A 16,663-nucleotide genomic window follows, 5' to 3' on the forward strand; every position below is an offset into this window, starting at 1 on the left:
CAAATTCGAGACAACCTGCTGAAAGCTCGGATTCGTCAGAAAAGTTACGCCGATAGACGACGCAAGCCCCTTGAATTTGACGTTGGCGACCATGTACTCCTAAAGGTATCACCTTGGAAGGGTGTGGTCAGATTCGACAAGAAAAGAAAGCTCGTGCCTCGGTATGTTGGACCCTTTAAGATTCTGGAAAGGATCGGAAAAGTGGCCTACATACTCGAACTACCGGAGGAACTTAGCAACGTCCACCCGACTTTCCATGTGTCGAACCTCAGAAAGTGCCTGGCTGAGCATGATTTATACGTACCGCTAGAAGATCTCCAAGTAAACGAAACACGACACTTCGTGGAGAAGCCTGCCGAGATCATGGATCGACAAACCAAGCAGCTCAGGCGCTCGCGCATTTCCTAAAATATGGTGTGCGGTTCATTGGGTAACACTAAAATATGGGGAATCGAGGAACACTCTTAAAAATTCAACTTAACATTTAAAAATTACTTTTCTTCGGCGTCTTTCCTTATAAATACATGTAGAAGCATTTTTAATAAAAAAATCAAAAACTAAAAATATAAATAAATGTTTAAAAACAGTTAAAATAAAAATATCTTATAAAATTAACTTAACATGTTAAAAAACAATTTTTTAAATTGTTTTTAGCGTTTTTCCCTATAAAAATGGGTATAAACTATTCCAATAAAAAATCATTTTTGTAAAAAAAATTATATTTTAGCCTTTTTTGTAACACCCCGTGTTTCGAAAGTCAAAGTCAAGATTGAAGTCAAAGGAAGAAAAGATTGCTAATTGCGATCTGTCACTCCTTGCTCAACTCCTGTTTTGACTTCTTTGACTTGTAGATAATCTATTTATTTTATCGCATTAGTTGTATTATGTGGAGTACATGTTAATAATCGAGGTTTGATCGCTGTTTATCGCATGTTTAATCGCTTTATCGCTTATCGCATCGCAATCGCATTCGCAACCCGAATTATGCGTTCTGGATATTGTTATACGTGTGTGTGTTATTTATGTGTTACTTGTGCATGTTTACTTATGTTTATATTGTGGTGATTAATCGAAACGCAATCGCAACTCTATCGCAATCAAATGGCAAACGCTAAACGCAACTTACTTAGGATGATTGTATGTTAGATATAGTAGTTGGGATTAATGGTGTAACTAATGGAAAATTCTATCGCATCACTCACTCGAAACGCATCGCAAAACTCAACGCAAATCGAAACGCCGAAACTCAATTGCCATCCGATCGGATTGCCACCCGATCGGTGACCCACTCGATCCTCTGCATACTTTCCTTTTTGGGAAACCCTATAAATACCTTCACATGTCACATCACTTGATGTGACAGCTCCTCACTCGACCCAGCCGCACTTCAGCTTCTTTCTCTCGATTTCTCGCGATTCTTGTAAGTTTTCAACTTAAATCTTGTACTTCTATGATCTACACACACTTCTTCATCATTCTCTCTTTTGAATCTTAACTTTTAACCGTGAAATCGGTAGATTTGAGGTGTTCTAGGGTGATGTCATCATAAGGTTCTTATGAACTTCATGTTTTGGCTTCAATCCATCAAGAACAACTTAGATCTGGACGATTTCCACTTGAATGAACAAAGATCTTGCATAGATCTGAACATATTCATGGTGGAAAGGATTGAAAGATGGTTATCTAACTTTATTTCAACTCTTTTACACTTAATGCACTCAAAACCGATAGAATCGGAGCTTGTTCTGATCTTCTACTCCTTCTTAGTGATGTGTTGGTTCATGATCTGGAATCTATCAAAGAGACTACCGATTTCGGGTTAAACATGGACAACCGTCTCGAACAGTTAGTTGGTCGGACTAGGGTGGTTCCTATCCTATCGGGTCACTTAAGTCTTGACCGGGTTTCTGTTTTTTAGCACGTTGTCACATTGTCTCGATCAAAACTGCAAACTTTCAAAACAATCAATTGTCAAGACGATCAGGCCGTTGGGATGGATTGTCGTCCGATCGGATTGCCCTCCGATCGGACAACCACCCGATCGGCTTGCACTTGGTCCCACACTTAAACTTTTGTTTCAACCTTTCAAGTATCTTAATGTCGAACGGATTGTCGTCCGATCGGATTGCCATCCGATCGAACGACCATCCGACCATGTGATGTTTGGAACTTTAAACACTTAAACAATTTTCAACATGATTCAATGCGGATTACCACCCGATCAAGTGACAACACTGCTGTGAACTTGTTCTCTGAGAAATACCTCACCGAATGGATCGTCGCCCGATCGAACCGCCGTTCGATCGATCGACCTGAAGGGTAGAGATACGTCTCTGTTTTCAAAATACTACAACGAAAACTTCAAAAGGCAAACCATCATGCACAAACACATCCTCACCAAACGAGGTGTCAATCCAATCGAATGGCCATCCGATCGGATGACCATCCGACCGGATTGACACCCGATCGACTGGCGATCATCCGAAACTAGGTATCTTTTGCACCGTTTTAACGCGCCGCTTATCGTTTATGCTATCGTTGACTGTTCAGGCTAATCTCTCCTAGCGCTCCCTTCAATCCAAGAGAGTGTTTACTTGTTAAACACAATCTGTGAGTATACTCGATCCCTTTTTGCTTTACGCACTTTTGGGTGTTACTTACGTTATCTATATTCAAATCACAATCGACACACAACGCAAACACTATTTATACGCTAACCATTAATGCATGCTACGTGTTATTCGATGAGTGCTTGTATGTTATGTTAACACAGTGATTGTTGCCTGACACCTTAGCAACGATAGTACTATAGTTTGGACTCAGCACCAGTTGTGGACAGGGGTTGTTAAGGGCTTTACCTCACGTGTTCCAGTGGGGACATGTGTTGCGCATTCTACAACTCGCAATCACGTTTGTGCATATTTCTCTGTCGATGACCTACTTGCCTTCACTTTGTACACGTTACATGCTGGTTATGCGTAAACTATTTCGAACTCTATTATGCTATATCAAACTTGTATGCTCACCTTTACACTATATGTATTGACCTTTATTTTAACGTATGTGACAGGTGTTTAGGATGCTATCTGCTAGGATGCTTGCTATGTGGAACCGAGTTAGGAAGAGTCTAGAAACAAACAAACAATTTATTTTTATTTGAAATCTGAGTTGTCGAGACATGTTATTTGTTTTTGAGATATCGTTGTCTATAATAACTTAATTTGCTTGATGGGTTATGGTATGAGACATAATATTAACTATCTGGTAATGTAGTTGTTATGGAATTTCTCATGAACAATCTGTTTCGCTCAGTGCCATGCCCCGAGGTTTCCGCCTTCGGTTGGGGTGTGACATTTTTCAACTGATTTTAAACATTTTTTTTTATGTTTCTAGTTTTTGATTTTTTTTATTAAAAATTCTTCTTCATGTATTTATAAAGAAAAACACCGAAATTTTTTTTAAAAAAAAAAATTAATTTTGAACATATTAAGTTGAATTTTTAAGAGTGTTACTCGGTTTCTCACTTTTTTAGTATCCCCAATAAACCCACCCCTACTACCATATTACTCAAATCAAAAAATTTAATATAATCCCGATTATGATCATCAATACGATCATAAACTTCGTCATTATATTAATTTATTGATATTATCTAAAAGCTTCTAAAACTTATTTCAAAGTATAGGCTAATAATATTAATGAGATTCTAGTTTGATCTATAACTTGAAATCGACCAAACTTTATCATAAAAAATGGTTTCACCAAACCTGAATTACGCCGCCCGTTTTAGATTTTATTAGATGAGTTTTGAAAGTTCATGTTTGACTCGTTCTTAATCTTAAGAATAAATATACATATATTTATTCTTAAGATTATTTATTCTTATGATTATGCAAGACACAATCATTAAATTAATTCAACATTTTACCTTTTTTACTTAAAAATAAGTATAACTAGGTTAGTTCCCCGTATGTTACACGGGTTAAACAATTTAAACTATTTAATAAATATTTCTTGTAAATACAAACTAAAGAGGGAGACATTTATATACCAATTGACATAAATAAGTGAATATAAAGATAATGTATGTTAGTATTATAAAGTTTATCAGAGAATAATGTAATCAAACTGTCGCTAAGAATAATACAAAAATAAATATATTATATAATACGTATTATTGTATTTACGTATTACATTACATTTAAATTTAATGATAAATAAAAAGATAGAATGGATGTAAATTACAAAGACACTCAATGTTTAAAAAAAAGATGTAACATGAATAATGATAATTTACGAATATTTTCATTAAATGTATTATTTGAAGATTTGGAAAGTTGTTACTAAGATTTCAGGATTTTTTTTTTTTTTTTGAAATTAGGATTAACTATTACCAAGATTTTAGGGTTATTTTTTTTTAATTTAGGATTATCTATGAAACTAAAGAGATAAGTAAACCAATGTGTGACACATGTCATTTATTGGAACCATCTAATTTTCTGTTTTCCCGCCTCTTTTGTATAGTTATCTTATATTAAATCGTATCCTACTTTGAATTTGAAATAGAATCCTTCTATTTTTCTAACAAAGTATTATCTTCGAATTTAAAATTGTTAATTTAAGATAAGATGTTTTTAATTTTTCTTTAGGAAAATAAAAAATAGATGACTCCAATGAATGATACGTGTCATATATTAGTTTATTTATAGTATGAATTTGGTATATAAAATTACAGTTATTCAACCCGTACAATACACGGGGTTCCTTAAAGTTTTTCTTTTATTTAATATGTCAAATTATATAATAAAATAAAATAAAGAATTTCAAATAATGTCACGTGACACCCTCTCCTTTCATCTTACAATATTAATTTATATAGTATTTTATTTTAATATAATTTTCAATTACTAATACGTGTTTTATATTCATAAATCTATTGATTTTCATTAATTGGTTGTTCGATAAATGAATATGTTTTTTTTTTTTGTTCTGGTGCTAATATTTTTGTTATAATAATCTAAATATATTAGTAGTTGATTACGTTTGAAGTTGATAAGGTATTAACCATTTGAAGTTGATTATGTTTTTAAAGTGATTTTTCTACTTTGAAATTATAAACTTATCTTTACTATAAAATATATAATTTATAAACATTTGCTTTTATATGTTTTTTAAACGGATAAATAATAATAAAATTAAATTGATATGTGAAGGGAGATCAGATTTCAGGATTATTATTGTTATTATTATTATTATTATTTTGAATTTAAGGATTCAATATTATTTGTAACATCATATTTTAAAGTCAATATATATATATATATATATATATATTTATTTTAATATACTTAATTATTTCTACATCTGACCGAAAATAAAATATTCTTCTTTTAAAACTCAAATCTTATCTAATAAAACACCGAAACTTAAATGAAATTCACAATATTCAAGTAGACTATTAGAATATTCAAGTAGATTATTATTATTATTATTATTATTATTATTATTATTATTATTATTATTATTATTGTTATTTTGAATTTAGGGTTAACCATGAAACTAAAGGGATTATATTTTAGGAGGGAAAATAGATTTCTAGATAGTCTCATTGATTGCCATGTGTCTCAAATTAGTTTACTTTATTATATGTATAGAAGATTAAGTTAAAGAAGTTCGGCATAGATTAGAGGGGCAGTGGTGTGTGATTTGCAAGTGGTAACTAATTAAGATATAATAATTGATTCCTTGTAGAGAAAGCGACATTAAAGTTATCAACGTTCAATCATTTCTTATCTTCACATCTTCATTCGATTTCTTTTCTTGTTTTCAAAGCCACCTCACCCAACACTCATGTGAATTTAGTGGTACGCTTCCTTAACAAGGGTACAACCATCTAATGCGCACATTCGCATATTTAAAACACGTCAATCTATAAATATCAATAACCACACGAATCAAATCACTAATTTACGTTGGTAGCACCGACAAGAAGCTGATCGGCACTAGTAGTGGACAAGTCTCGTAGGGCGACGACTCAATGGACTTCGAAAGTTATTGAAGCTAGAGTTTCAGTCTTTTACGTTGATATCATATTGTGTCTTATATAAAATTAAATATATATAATAAAAACTATGATTATGATGGGGACTTTATCTAAAATAAGACACTAAATTAAAGTCCACTATGTGAGATATGATATTTAGAATAATGGGTGGCTAGAAGATAAAGCTCCTAATCTACAGTTTAGGTCTCATCTTTTTTAAGGCTTTCTCTACGTGTGTTTATTAATTATAGACATATATATTTAATCTTAATTTTAATATCTTACATAAAAAAGCTATTTCATTTTGTTTCATACAATTAAATTTTAATATTACCAAACTTATTATTTAACAAGAACCATTTTTAGGTTTGCTCAGGTCCACTAAACGTTTTTAGACTCTTAGCTCGTTGTTCAAAAACTTGATATCAAAAGTGTGTTTGGAAAGCTTTCAGTCTTTCACAGGTATCTTTCGATTCTAAGGGGATACGGTGTGGCACATATTTGTGTCGGTAAACTTGGTTTACCGAAATGGCAAACCATTGCCAACCAAAGTTTACCGATCAATGAGGATCCCATGCGGTGAAGCTTTACCGAAGCGGGAAAGGAGAAAGGAAAGAGAGAGAGGGGTATGGGGTGGGGTCCATTCCAATCTCAACCAATCAAACTTTTTTCCTTTTTTTTTTAAAAATAGTTTACCACTCCACCAAGTGTTTAAACCATTGCCAACATTTTTCACCAAAGTTTAAACACTTTTGCCTAATTGACATGGCGCGCTCTCATTGGTCGGTTTTTTGGTTTGCCACTTTAAAGTGTTTAACCACTCCTTATACCCTAAAGAAAGTCACCTTTATAGATCATATCATAGTGAGATGGCTTTTGTCTTATGTCTTAGTTTTGTTATTACTTTGTTGACAATATAAGCTTTGTTCTGTGTAATAGCATTCACAGAAAGTTCATTTCTATCTATATATTTAAATTAAATAGTAAATTTTTCTCAAATTTTTTTTAATTTCTAAAAATCTCTTACATCCAACCCTCTATCGCTACATCTATCTTACTCATATTAACTTATTTTATTATTATTATTTTCTCTTTCCTACACACTCACAAAAAAATATAGAGTGTTCAATATAACCCTCTAAATATAGAGGTGTATTTTAGTCTTTTTAAATTTATCTCTATTATAGAGGTTCCAATGTAGTAGTATTTTTTGTTGTTTTCTCTACTTTTTCCTCTATATCATATAGAATGTCCACATATAGAGGCTTCAATGTGAATGCTCTAACGCATAATATACGATTTATTCTCCAATGTGCTAGTGGTGTGGTATCAATGGTGTGAGAAGTTTTTTAATATTTTACAAATCACCTCTCAAAAACATATTTTTTTCATAAGTAATGTGAAGTTAAAAGGAAAACCAAATGCCAATGGTAATAAAACACACTTATAATTATTAAGTTAATAACGGACTTGTCTAATGGGCTCATAAACAAAGGAAAAACCTGCCCACTGTTGATTGGATGTTATGGTTAAAAAACTAGCCCGTGTTTCCTTACACCATAATGGGCTGGCTTAAACTATGGGCTTGTCTCCAATTTCAAACCATTAACCTCTTCTTTTAAACGAAAATAGTAATTATTAACGCATTTTGTCACTTTTCTAATTTTCAAACTTTTGAAACAGGTTTAATTAACAATGGAAACATACGTACTTTTCATGTGTTAATAGATTAAAAAAAGGGTAAGTGCCCGATACCCCTGACCGCGGAGGAGATACCCCCTCCCAAGCCGCTACCCGACCAAGCAAGCCTGGCGGTGAAATCCCCAGACGAGTTGACAACGGATCCGCATGGGGGTCGAACCCGCGTCAACAAACATGTTTCTCCCCATAATAAATTGATGTTTGTATCCTTAACGTATTGTCCCATGAATGTCAACACTGTATAAATAAAAAAGATACATTAGTTGGTAAATAAAAGAAACAACTTTGAATAGTTGGCAAAACTCATCCCTCTTGTTCTTACAACAATCAACTTGTACCTCAAAAAGAATCATTTTCTTCATTGTTTTTGTTCTTGAGATTGGAAAGTCCAACCACCAAAATCACTCTCTGAAAACAATGAAGTAGGTATGGCCTTGTAGAAAGCCAATGGAACCTGCTTAACTCTCCTTCTCATCTGCATTCACAATATTATACCATATCAAATCACCCTAAAATCAATTTATCATGGTTTTCAAATCTAAAATATATATATATATATTTATGTTACCTCATCTCTAAATATGGTTGCATATGAACCTGAACTGAAATCTTTCACAGCAACTTCTGTTGTTTTGGATCTAACTGTTAAATCATTCTCCAGTGAAAGTACAAACCTACATAAATATATTGCATGTGAATACTTTACACAAACGCAGCGTACTGGTCGCAAATAAATAAATACGTATACTTCACCTGGACACCGGGGGGCAGTAGTGGTGGCGCAGGGTATCAATTTCCCACAAACAACTCCCTGCAAAAGTTAATAATATTCAGTAAACTGAGAAAAAAACCGACTAGTATGCACAACAGTCTTGTAAGTTGTGTAACATGAAGAACAAAGTTTGATTATTTTCGAGAAAAGCTCAAATGCACTTGCACTTACTCAAGGCATTGGTTTTCGTAAGATCGGTTTCTTCGTTTTTAAAATGATCAATGCCTGGGTTGGCGCTCATGTCATTCTTGGCTGTTTGATCTTTCTCCTCCTGAAAAAATAAACAGAATTTTGAAGAAACAATGTGATGAGGCCTTATGTAACCACACAACCGCTCCTCTCTCCCACTATATCGAATATTCACAACGTACAAGTGCGTATGAGATCAAAATTTGTTAGTATTGAATGCACCTAATATATATGTATACAAGTATATAACTAGGGATGAGCTTGGTACCGGTACCAAAAGTACCGATACCCAGGGATGAGCATTTGGTAGCGGCACCGTACCGAAGTCCGAATTATAATTCGATTCAGTACCCACTTTTTGGCATTTTTGTTACCAGTACTTTCAGTTCAGTATGTTACCAGTATTTTACCAACTTTTACCTTCAAATACTGGTACCGTACCAAGCGTTTTCGGTAGCGGTACCGAATTTTAGCGATAATATAACATCAACATGTACTAATCCTATGGTCAGATCATATTTTATTACCTGGTGCACTAAACAGTTGATTGAAGGATGCCTTCGCAAGAGATTATGGATTAGAGCAATAACGACAAGATTTCCTGAAGGAGGTATGGTAAGAGCTAGCCTACTTAGTTTCTTAGCAAACGAAGCAGCCAGATAAGCCGGAAGAAGAGGTGATTTCAGGCATGAATCAAGAAGCTGCAAAAAATATGAACTTTTATTAGCATTATAATAAAGCTATTACAATTTGACCAATAAATAGTGACATTTATATAGATAGAAATCCAGATTCAAAGCTAAGAAAAACTTGAAGCATATAGCGTGACTAGGCCTGTAAACGAACCAAACGTTCATGAACTGTTCGTGATCTTGTTCTGCGGGAAGTTCATTTAATTAATATACGAACAAACATGTATAAAAATTGTCTTTCATTTACGCCCCGCTTGCGGTATGCGCATATAATGTTGTGTGGGCCATCGGGGGGCAAAAGTGAAAGTGCACTAATTTTAACGTTATTTTACTAAATTTGTGAAATAACGTTAAAAGCTGAGGACAGTTAATCATGCATCATGTGGTGGCGTTGATAGTTGAAAGACAAAAGGGTACATGCACTAATCGGTCTTTGTCCCGATTGTGAGTGTTATGTGCCGTTTGTCCAAGGCTTGATGCAAAACTACTATCGAGCCGGGGCTCTCACCGGATGCAGCCTCTCTATTCCTACGGGGTAGAGGTGAGGCTGTCTACATCTTACCCTCCTCAGACCCTACCTTTGCTTTGCTATTGGTGGGATTTACCGAGTATGATTGATAGGAGTATGACCCCGAATCACCGGTTCAAATAAAACGATAAAATACAGGATAGAGCTAAAGCCCGTTTGTGATACAGAAATCACCACACAAACAAGCGATAGGGCAAAACCTAAACCGAGATAGGATACAGATACACCACCTAGCTCCGAGTAGGATCCAAAGAACACCGTCTAAGATGCCACACTTAAACTAGCAATGGAAAAAATTAATCAACTCATAATCCAATGAGAAAATTAACCAAAGAAACTTTTTCATAAACTCATCAAAAACTCCCTTTCTTACTGTGCTTACGATTTACATATAGAAAAGAAATGAAGAAACTAACCCACTACCTAAAAACATGCAAACTGACTTTGACCACTACCTAAAACTTTGAATTAAAATGCAGGAAAATAAAAAGAAGGAAACGTGGGAATTAAGTTGTGTAAAATTGGAAATAAAATAAAAATAAAACATGGCTCCATTTTGTTGCTCATGGGTCGGATCATGGTGGGTCTTCGGGTTCGGATGCCGGTAAAAATGTGACCCAATTAATCCATTTTAGCAACTGAACCTGATGTATATCAATGATGATGATGATTTATGTTCGGGAACGCTCGTTTATTTACATTTGTTTATGTTTCTTTAAATTCAATAAATACATAAGTAGTTATATTATTTACATAAATATAAGCATAAAAGTGGCTTTCTAACTACTTATATAAACATAACTAGTTAGTAATTGGGTATTCTGGTAAAGAAAATACGCTTTCCAATGGAACTTATCGTGATTAATCACTGATTATACAAAACAACTACCTTATGTTTGTTTGAGTTCGTTAATGTTTGGTCATTTGTTGTCATTTGCGTTGTTTAATGTTTTTAAAAACAACGTTCGTTTAAGTTTGTTTATTTATGTTCGTTTACATTTGTAAACAGTTCATTTAGGTTTTAAAAGAACGAACATAAACGAACACGACATGCTCATTTTCTTAATGAATGAACATGAACAAAAAAAAAATTGTTCGAAACATGCTCATCATTTGTCCGTGTTCGTGTTCGGTTAAGGTTAAATGAACAAACACGGACATGCCTCTATTCGTGTTCGTTCGGTTCGTTTACAAACCTAAGTGTGACAATAAGCAAGAGTAACCTGAAAGAACTTGGCTCTGTGTTTTGCGATGAATATAGAGGGTTGCAGGAGTGCATAAAGCTTCACGTAGAAATTGGGATACTCAAAACCATGTTCCGTCATTAGAATGAACAAGCTGCTAAGAGCCATTATACTTATAACACCTCCGATGTCGTAAGATTTTGTCAAAAAATCACTGCACGTGAACCACTCTTGTTAAAAGACGTGTATATAATGCACGTCAAAGAAATTAAAGAATATATCTTCAAATGGGACCCACCTCAACAATTTCGGGTTAGACAAATAAGGGATCACTGCTTGATGAAGAGTAACAAGAACCTAAGAACGAAAAGACAAAATGTAGTCACGTACCACAGAATATAAAAATTCAATGCGCAATAACAACCAAATCACGACAAAGTTACCTCCTTGTAGACGTCAATAGGAAGCGGTTCTAATGTAAGGAATGCCATCCATGCTTTAGAAAACTTCAACTTCATCTTTTTGGAAATAATAGCCGAAGATGGAACCTGGAATTAATAAGCATGGAAAAAATGTAATGTGTTAGATATTTGCATAAAACGCCTGACAAAAGAAGCAACGAATCCATGGAGGAATATGAAAGAAAATATTATATATTTTACCTAGGGTATGCAAGGTTCGATTTAAACTCCTAACCGGAAGTTTTGGTTATTGTACATATAAAATCAACTGCTTCTGTTGATATTCAATTATCAGTAAATTACTTTTATAAATACAGTAGCTGGTTTAATTATATACTGGTTCAGTTTGGTTAATTCGGTTATTGAAAATGTATGTAAATGAACCAAGATAGTGCCTTATCATAAAAAAGAAAAAACAGAACCACCGATTAACCACTTTCTTCAGTTACTCTGAAACAATTATTCAGTTATGGTTTGGTTTTTTCTGCTCACTCATAATTTAAATGGAAGGGGAATCATATAACGTATTTCATTATACAATCTCAGAATTTAATCATTACAAGGAACAAAAAAAAAAAATAAAAAAATAAAAGATCAAAGAAAACCAAGGACTAACATCATTGGTCTCGGTTTTACTGTCTTTACTCTTCTTCTTGGTCTCAGTTTTACTGTCTTTAGTGAAAACACCTAACATGAAGAGAAAGTATAAGAACGTCTGTAATCTATGAATTATTAAACATGGAGCTGGATGTGAAATAAACGGAGTCAGCGTTCTTGGTTTTAAATTGCGTGATGCGCTCCGATGCGTTTAGTCCAAAAATCTGATGCGTGATGCGCGATGCGAGAGCATCACGTATGTGATGCGTTCTTTATAAAAAAATAGTTAAAAATTATTTATACATAAGAACTTATAAAAACATACTTAAAGTAAAACAACTGACGTAATTAGAAGATAAGAGTTGTGTTTTTTGGTTCAAATCAAGCATACTAAGATGTTAATTATGGAAAAAACCGAACACAGTTCATAAAATCTATCTGGAAAAAAAGCATAAGAAACAATGTTGCGTGCATCAGAGCGCATTATGCAATGAGCGCATTATGCGAAATGCGCGCAATATTCTCGCATCACGTAAACGCATCGCATCAGCTGTTGCGATGCGCTCTCATTAGTGCATCGGGCGCATCACACATTATGCGCGCATTTTAAAACCAAGTCAGCGTTATATGTAAACCAAGAGTTCTCACCAGATGCATTCCACATTTCAAATTCAGATTTTTCACCAAGTTGTTGAAAGGGAGGAATTTTAGATAGTGCATGATGTATGTTGCGTATTAAAAGCTCTCCGCTGCACTTACGAAAGCATGCTGTTAGATTCATATCATGCAACAGCATTGCTAGATCATTTAACCATATAGGAACTTGGTTTTAAAAAGCGAGAGGCACACAAACGCGACGAGGTCTAAAATTGAGGCGCGAAGCGCAAAGCGCAAAAGCGGTGGGCTTTTCGTACCCGAGGCGCAAGGTGTTTATATAACTTTTTTTATATATCCCATAGGTTTTTAGCTTCCTTTAACCAAAATATAGCTATAAATAAGGCTTTTATACCATTTTACTTACGTGTACAAGTCAAAAAACCCAAGGTACAACATTTTTATGCAGTAAAAAGCTTCATATACATGAGGCGCGCGCCTCAGGCCAAAAAGCCCCCAAAAAACCATCAAAAATGCGCCTTTTGGTCGCTTCCTGTAATTACACAAGGCGCTGAACAAAAAAGCCCCAGGCCCTGCGCCTTGTTGCGCCTCGCGCCTAGGCGCTCCTAGGGCGCGCTTTTTAAAATCAAGTATAGGAAAACTTTCACAAAACTTAAGAGACAGAATGACAAGCTTTTAAAGAAAGAACTAGAAGGTATGCATGCTCATGTGTCAAACCGCTAACTGAAATAGGAAAACTTTCACAACTATGAAACTAACAAGCATAGCTAAACAGCATATACCAACCTGGCGCATGCCGGGCTTTCCTTTTCAGACTCCGCACTCGCAGATCTGACATCTGTTGAAAAAACAAGTTATTATCCTCCGATTGTAGTGAAATTAGCGATGAAAAAAGATATATCAACTGAAAACATTGTTGAACTTTGTAATAAAACAATTAAAATGAATGTACAGGAGTAGTACCAAGTGTTCGAATTAGCTTCTCCAAACTTATGTAAGTAAAATAGCTGTCAGAAAGAAAGGAAGTTGAGTATCACTTAAACAGATGTTCACATAAACAACTATAATAAAAAAATCAACTTTGTTCGTGATGATTAGATCTTTATACCAGACATCGATGTACTTGAAATATTTTGATACAAGCAAGTCTAACAAAGTATCAGCTTCCTCGATGGAGTAAACCTGTAACCATCAAAGATGTCATATAATAAATAAATCCTCATACAGAGAAGCATGAAGAAAGTAAGCTGAGGTAAACTATTTTAAAGATTAGAAAATTACAGATTCCCCCAACTTATTCAAGCAATGGATCTTCTACTTACTTTGAACTATCAAACAAGTCTCATTGTGATTAAAACATAGTTGTTAATAGCGAGCATAGCCCGCCATAGTGAATAGCGTAACAAAGTGGCAATATGTCGCAATCTGATGGTTAGCGACTCTATGGCGGGAAAATAGCAGATTTAAGGTGTTTTTTTTGTTTACCATTTAATATAAATAGTGTATTTAGATGAAAAACAATGTATTTTAATAACATATACTACGCATTCAATAGCGTGCTATAGCGCTTAGCAGACATACGAACCCATAGCGGTCCAAATAGCGGTCTCTTATAGCGGTTCCGCTATTAGCGGTGCTAAATCCCGCTATTGGACCGCTATTTTGAACCCGTATAGCGGTCATAGCACTGCTTTTAGCGGTTTTTATATTTCAGCGCAAAAGTAGGGTAAAACCCACATTAATCAACTTTTTGTTTGAAAGAAACCCAAAAGTAAAGGCACAAACCCAAAATTAAACCTAAATCGAGGCCAAAAGTCTTCATTCGCTGGATTCTCTGGACGTTGATTCTTCATCAGTTCATCGTTCAACAAAAGTAAACCTAAGGGGCTGTTTGTTTAGTTCTTAATGAGGTTCTTAATGGTTCAGGCCTCTTACTGGTTCAGCACTTAGTGGTTCAGACTCTTTGTTTCGCGAGCAGATGTCTGAATGGTTCAGACATTTGCCTCTGAATGGTTAAGCATTCTACTGAGTCTAAATGGTTAGGACCTCTAATCTAAACTGGTCAGACATTTGCCTCGGAACGGTTAAGCATTATACTGGCTCTTAATGGTTTAGACCTCTTACTGGTTCAGCACTTAACCATTCAGAATTTGCCAAACAACCCCTAAATCTCTAAATCGCTGGAATTCTTTAGCTTATGTTTTGGATTTTGATATTACTACTAATATTTTGCATGATATTACTATGAATTTTGATATTATTATTAATATTTTTCAAAGATATATATATATATACACACACACACACACATAAATATATAAACTATGCATGATATAAAAATTGCCCCTATGCCACCGCCGCCATAACCTATATATCAAATAGCGGACCTTGACCGCTATTGGATTTCGGACCACTATAACTGCATAGAAAATATACGTAAAAAATATTTCTTAAACTTTCTTCTAGTGCATCGCTAAACATGAAATAGCACCCACTATTTAATCGCTATCTCTATGTATCGTATAGGTAGCTTGTCACTATCATCCACTATACGCTGTTGACACTATGAACTAAAAAACAGCGTGTGAAGCAAACAACAGATTATATAAATAGTGCAGAAACAGAGTAGCAAACTCACCATAGTATGAATAAACTTATGATATATAGACGAATGAAACTTCCCTGCATTTCCAACCTTCACACACTCCATCAAAGTATCCACCACCACTTCCTACATTTCCACATCATTCAACAACACATATTATTATTAAAAAACAGTTAAATATCACGGATTATAAAACTAAACCTAATCTGCAAATAACAAAAACAATTAAAGCCATAATTACTCTGAGAGCTTCTTCAACAAGTGTTGTGGAAACAGATAACCGAATCAGAAACTCAACAAACTCATCGAACTTCGACCGCAACCAAACTCGATAAACCGATTCCGGATCTTCAGTAGGTTTAGCGGAGGAAGACGGAAGGTCAGCAACGAGTGGAGTGAAGAACGACTGCACAGAGAGGAGAGCTTCAAGGATGAATTCAGGTGGAGAAGACGACGTCGGATTGAGGATATTGAGTAGAAGCGGGAGGTTGTTGATGTGAGATCGGTTTGAGAGCAGTTGTTGACCTAGTTTTCTGATGTCAGCGAGATCCTGATTCTTCTTCTTCTTCTTGTTTCCCTTGTTGATTTCTGTTGATTGTTTGTTGTTGTTGTTCTTGCGTTTCTTTGGTGAAGGTTGAATTGACGCCATTGATGAGCCAACTTTGAAGCAGAATTTGCAGAGAAAACCTGAAGATGAATGAAAAAGGAAAAGGTTTTAGGCAAGGGTTTAGAAAACTTGAATTGGGCCTCGTGGGCCTAAATGCATAGTCCATCTCACTTGGGCTATTCGCCCCATGCTGAAATGGCCGTTAACCCGTGTATATATTATACACGGGTAGGCCTGTCAATGGATGGATATGGATTGGATCATGATCCGATCTATTAATGATCCAACTTAAATGGATCGTGATCCGATCCATATCCAAATAATTTTAAATGGGTGGATCACTATCCGGATCGATCCGTATAAAAAATATAATGAAAAACCTCTAAAAATAAATAAAAAATAAAAAACACAAAAAATTGTAAAAATTCAAAAGAATCTAAAAAAATAATAAAATTCTAAAAAATCAAAAAAAATCAAAAAAATAAAAGTTAGAGTAAACTTCTTTTGTCTCGGGCCGGGCGTGTGCTTTTTTGTGCCTTTGCGCCTTAAGTGCACCTTGAGATTTTGACTACTATGTTATCTACCCCAAGTGAAACATATCTAAATTTCCCTAAGCTATCAGGTTCAACCAAGAAGAGGTGAAGTCTAATTAGTATGGGTAATTTATT

The 16,663-nt window shown here is 34.6% G+C and overlaps 1 pseudogene; it reads right to left on the bottom strand.

Annotated features, from left to right (window-relative positions):
- Window positions 1-7,931: 7,931 nt before the first annotated feature.
- Window positions 7,932-16,088, bottom strand: LOC110877179 (annotated as a pseudogene).
- Between the last annotated feature and the right edge of the window lie 575 nt (window positions 16,089-16,663).

Source organism: Helianthus annuus, chromosome 14, assembly GCF_002127325.2.
Source record: "Helianthus annuus cultivar XRQ/B chromosome 14, HanXRQr2.0-SUNRISE, whole genome shotgun sequence".
Lineage (NCBI taxonomy): Eukaryota > Viridiplantae > Streptophyta > Magnoliopsida > Asterales > Asteraceae > Helianthus > Helianthus annuus.